Source organism: Mytilus galloprovincialis, chromosome 2, assembly GCF_965363235.1.
Source record: "Mytilus galloprovincialis chromosome 2, xbMytGall1.hap1.1, whole genome shotgun sequence".
Taxonomy (NCBI): domain Eukaryota; kingdom Metazoa; phylum Mollusca; class Bivalvia; order Mytilida; family Mytilidae; genus Mytilus; species Mytilus galloprovincialis.
In genome coordinates, this window is record NC_134839.1 from 98137554 (window position 1) to 98143553 (window position 6000).

Sequence of the window (6000 nt, forward strand, 5' to 3'; positions counted from 1 at the left end):
AAGTTGAAAGTTAAAAACAATACCGATATTCTGGCCCAGTCCATATGGCTAAATCCAAACATTAAAATGGATGGCAAGATGATTTTGAAGGGTAAATATATTGAAAATTGTATCTTTTTTATCAATGATCTGGTGTGAGGTGGGGGGGAGACAAAATTTTACATTTAAGTAAGGAAGGATTGCTTTATTTAGCAAAAAAAAGTCAATCCCTTTTGGCATGATATCCTGGTAAATTTTTCAAAATTGAAAAATAAGTTGAAAGTTAAAAACAATACCGATATTCTGGCCCAGTCCATATGGCTAAATCCAAACATTAAAATGGATGGCAAGATGATTTTGAAGGGTAAATATATTGAAAATTGTATCTTTTTTATCAATGATCTGGTGTGAGATAATAATACATTTTTCTCATATGAAGAATTTGAGAAAAAGTATAATATCAATACTTATTTTGTAGAGTTTTATGGTATTTTAAGTGCTATTCAAAATAGATGGAAAAGTAGGATAGAAGGTAGATCTAAATTTGATAATATTGAAAATAAATTTGTAGATAAAGTTAAAAAAGAGCCAAAATCTTGTAAATTTTTCTATAATTTATTTCTGGAGGATAATAAAGTATTATCACTATCTTCCCGTAACAAATGGGAAATAGACTTAAATATACAGATTGAAGATTGGAATGCTATTTATTCCATGCCCTTCATTATAACCAGAAATTGGTTTTTACAAAATTTTCAATTTAAGATTGTTCATAGGATTTTACCATGTAATTCCTTTTTATATAAATGTAAATTAAAAGAAAGTGAACTATGTACATTTTGTTCAGAAGTTAGAGAAAATATTTTTCACATTTTTTGGGAATGTAATGTAACACAAAACTTCTGGTTTTCGTAGACGAAACGCGCGTCTGGCGTATAAAATTATAATTCTGGTACTTTTGATAACTATTTCCATTATAGATTGGATTAGAAATTATGACATCTTCTTGCCTTTAAGTGCAAAAGAGGTTATTTTAAGTGTGTCTGAGGATTTTGTCAACAGTAAAACAGTTAATAATATCTTGTTGTTACTTAAATACTATATATGCAAATGTAGATGTAAGAGCATATTGCCGACAAAATATGGTGGGATAGAATATTTAAAGTATTGGATTAAAATAGAAAAATACTCTGTATGTTTCTTAACCCCTACACAAAAAAATAAAAATCAGAAGTGGCAATTGTTAGAAGCAGCATTTAATTAACAAAATCAATTGTAATATTTATATCTTATTATACCATTATGATTTAATGGATCTTACAAGTGTCAATTAACTTTTTATACTTTGTGTCTAATACTGTTTAATGTATTTTTACATGTTTCATCTTGAAAAATAAAATAATTACAAAAAAAATTACATTTCGTATTCGGTTGCCGATGATTTCCGATCTTAGCTTATATCTTGTAAAGCTTTTAATAATTATTGGACATATCCAAAACACGTGTTATTTTTTTATAATTTCCAATGAAACCCTATTTAACATACAATTGTCTTTCGTCAACCATGATGCAAACTTCTCCATTTAATTTTATTATATTGTTTTTATTTATTACAGCTTTGTATATTATAGTGTAGTTGTAGTCCGTTTCATTTGATGTTCATTGAACAATCTTATAATTTTTTTAAACCTACAGAAACGAAATACAATAAACTTAAGATACAACAGCAGCACGTTTTTTTTATTGTTATCACTTCACTCTCACTAGGACTAAAGCAATGGCTAGTTAGTAGATAGGCTAACCTCGGGGGTGAAAGTCTATATACAGTAACATGCTTAATCGCCACCAATCTAGTGGTAGAAATATAATCGATACTGATTTCAATGTACATGTTTCTAGATAACCAGGAACAAAACTAATCGTTGTACTACTTACTGCTAATGATGGCAGGCATCGTCTGAGGCTAGGGTTCCAGGTGAATGATCTTGGACAAAAAGAACGCTTGGGCATAACATTGAGCATGTTATCTGACATTCCATCACCTCCATCAGACCAATCTTGGTCAGGGTAAATGGGATTGCACTGTATCATCTGTAAAACTGAAATAGTGATAGTCATTTAAAGTAAAATGATTACATTTTCAGCAGTATTTGGTTTCAAAAAGATGGTCAATGCGTAAAGATGAATTAAACGTATTTATTATGCATAGCATTCCAACATCATACAGCATTTTTAAAGTTTACGTTTGATAACGGAAATTTATTATTCATAGCGATCGAATATTTTAAACATTTTTTAAGCCAACAATTGATAACGAAAATTTATTATGCGTATTAATTGAAAATTATAAAACATTTTGAGGCCTACACCATGACGGAAAATTTTAAATGCTTATTAAGCCAAACTTTTGATACATTTTTAAAGCTTCTATTTCAATGAAAACATAATTATTCATGTATTCATGAAACAATTCAAATGTTATATTTAATTATTTCCAATTTGTGAATGTTTTGTTTATAAAGTTGGAGATCTATTTTATTAACTATAGACAAGACGAATTTTTCATTTTAAAAATAATTCTTATGTGAAGCTGTGCTGTTCATCTATGCAATTGTTTTTAAAATGAAAAAAAAAAAACATTACTTAAGGTTTTCCCAATAATTGCAATATTGATTAAAAAGTATTTGGGTTAAGGACCATCCCCGTTTCTGTTTCATATATTCATTATGCATCATAGTAATTAGTACTGTATTTTTATATATCGATAGTTCTCCATACCAACATAAATACAATATGATAGTTTTCACCAATCTAATAAGATCGTATAGTAATTTTTTTAATTTAGTTGTTTAATGAAAAATTGTAGATGAAGCTCCAGTTCAGTATTAGATGAAAATTATAACCCTTTTACAAATTCAAGATTGTGACATATTTTTGTCTCGTTTTCAGTCTTTAAATGACACATGGAGCTGATTCTTTGTAAATAATTTGCAATTGGAAGTTTTAGTTCATTTGAAGGCATAAACATGGCTTAACTATTCGGGTTCGCCTGAACCACTGTGTATTTTTTTTACAGGTTTCCAGATATGGTTTCCTGGATGTATTTTGATATGTTGCAAATAGATTAAGAATTAAGCTGCATACAATAAGCTTGATATATAAGTATCGCCACCGACATTCAAGTTTCATACATAAACAAAGGCAACAGTATACCGACGTTAAAGTCTCAAATATAAAAAAAGGAAACAGTTTACCGACGTTAATGTCTCAAAAAAAGATATAGGCATCAGTTAACTGACGTTAAAGTCTCATAAATAAATATAGGCATCAGTTTAACGACGTTCAAGTCTCATTGAACAATATAGGGAACAGTTTACCGACGTTTAAGTCTCATATATAAATAAAGGCAACAGTTTACCGACGTGCAAGTCTCATAGATAAATAAAGTCAACAGTTTATCGACGTTCAAGTATCATAGATAAATAAAGACAACAGTTTACCGACGTTCAAGTCTCATTAATAAATGTATAGTAACCAGTTAAACGACGTTCAAATGTTATGCATGTAATTTAACTTCTTGAGACCTTTAAGCATTTACAGTAGTGAAGTTGTTAAGGTTGGGACAGATTTTAATCAGTCATTCATTATCATAATAATGTTAGGACTATTCAATAGAGTTTCTTTAAATATACGCAATATAAGGGCTCGAAAGATTTTCTAAATTCTTTATTTGAACAGTAGTTTTTACTAAATGAATAATGCGACCCTGACACAATCAAAATAACGGATTGTTTTCTTTAAAAAATTATAAAATGTGGTATGGCAAATCCGATTTTTATCAATCGTAGTACAAATTGTAGGGTTTTCTAAAAACACCATCTACGAAACGAACAAAGTGTCGGAAACTGCATGCTCACTAAACCTTTTAAAATTATATTAAATGACACTTATGACATGCGTACTCTAAACTTTTACAGTATTTACAGCCCCAGATCGCGAATACATCAAACTTAATTTAATTCGATGATCAATTGTCGTTCTTCTGGTGATGATTTGATAACTTAAACTAAAAACAAAAATTCTAATTCGATTCCATGCGGCTCAGTTTCAAAGTCTAATGGACAAATAATAAGATCCTATGCATGTTGTTCCAATTGAAATGCGCGAAGGTTGATGAATGTAAAGAACCAATTCTACAGTTTCAATGAAAACCCACACTGCCTAAGAAAATGCTTCATTTACACCGTGTCCCATGTGATACTGAACAATTAATAATCAAAACTAAGATGAAGAAACATATTATTTTCATATTTGCAGAGTAATTATGTGTCATTGGTGAGAATTTTAACGATGTCTGTTTAATTGGTTTTAATATTAAATGATCGGATCTGCAAAGTTAAGTTAATCAAATTACGCATGCTTCAAAGGGAAAAAATGACAAAATATTCTTCATTAACCGCTGTAAAAAAATCTTCGATATTCCAAATCAGCAGGATGTTAAATCAATTACAATTTCTGAAGGATAGTTAAGGAGTCAACATCTGCTAATGCAATGTCAGTGGAAAGTTGGGATTTGGAGTGAAAGAGAAAAAAAGGTTTTAAGATTTTGTTTTATATTGTGTAACACCACGTCATAGCGACACCTTATATATGTAACAGTACAAATTCGAATTCAGTAGGTTGTTCACATTACATTACACTATCTACAAGTTAAATAAATAATTACGAGGTATGGCATGATTCCCAGTAAGTAAACTATCCATCAGAGACCAAATGACGTAGATACTTAAAACTGTAGGTACAGCCTTCAACAATGAGCAATAAACATATCGCGTAGCACGCTTGTAAAGGCCTTGACATGACGAAACGTAAAACAAATCATGTGAGAAAACAATATCCCAGCGGTATACTACTGTTGCCTTTATATATCCCACCGTTTGATAGTAGATATTGGCATTATTTGTAATGCTTTTTAATTAGTATAAATATGAATTATAATTTCTATTAGTAGCCTCCTCCTAGTACACATTGAAAATCGGATACCTAGTAGATATCCGATGTTCAATGTGTACTAGGAAGATTCTTGCTCATTCTTAATTCCAATTTGTATAGAATCATTTGTAAGTAAACATTTGCGACGCAAGAGCATGACAGAAAACGAAGAAGTGCTTAAATGAGGAAGTGTTCAACAATGCATTTATACTATCCCGGCGGCAAATACTGGTGTAAAGACCGACATGCATCAGACGTACAGAGAAAAATCGTTAAATGCGCGTTGCATAAGTTTGAAGTACGTCGAAATGCAAAGGTATACGCTTCGTGAACGTTATAATTCCAGGAAATTTTTAAACAGCATAAACATTTTCACCTTGCTCTAGCGTTTTTCAAGTGTATACTAGTACCTGTTCACAACACGTACGTAATCTATACGCTACAAGCACTTTGAAAATGCTACAGGTAAACTTGAGACACGCTGTTAACACCTCAAGATCGTTGAACTTTTTTTTGGACGTATGAGGAGCATGTTTTAAACAAACCCACCATAGTTACACGTCCTAGACAAGCCGAAAGCACGAATTCCAGATACAGCAGGGACGAGTCTCAAATACGTTCAAAGGACGTTTTACCTTCGTAGCGTGCATTTCAACTACATAAGACAAACGCCAAAAATACGCCAACATACGTTACTTGAACGCCCAATAAACGCTTATGTACGCTTCTCGTACGCCCTAAACATACTTAAAGCTCGTTGTGTACACTATACAGATATGATTGACAGGTTGAATGCGTCCAAAATTACTAGCGTATTGGCAACGTACGTGTTTTTTACCACGCCCGGCGTACGTCGCTGGTATTAAGATAACATAGCTTGTTAAACTTAAAATAACTACTAGCATATACCAAAGATGTAATCTATGCATATACTTAGGTATTATGAATATGTAGACTAAAAGTTTATTCTGTGTTTAAGCATTGTTCCACGATTGAAATGATTATATGAGACTCTACGCCAACGCTTCT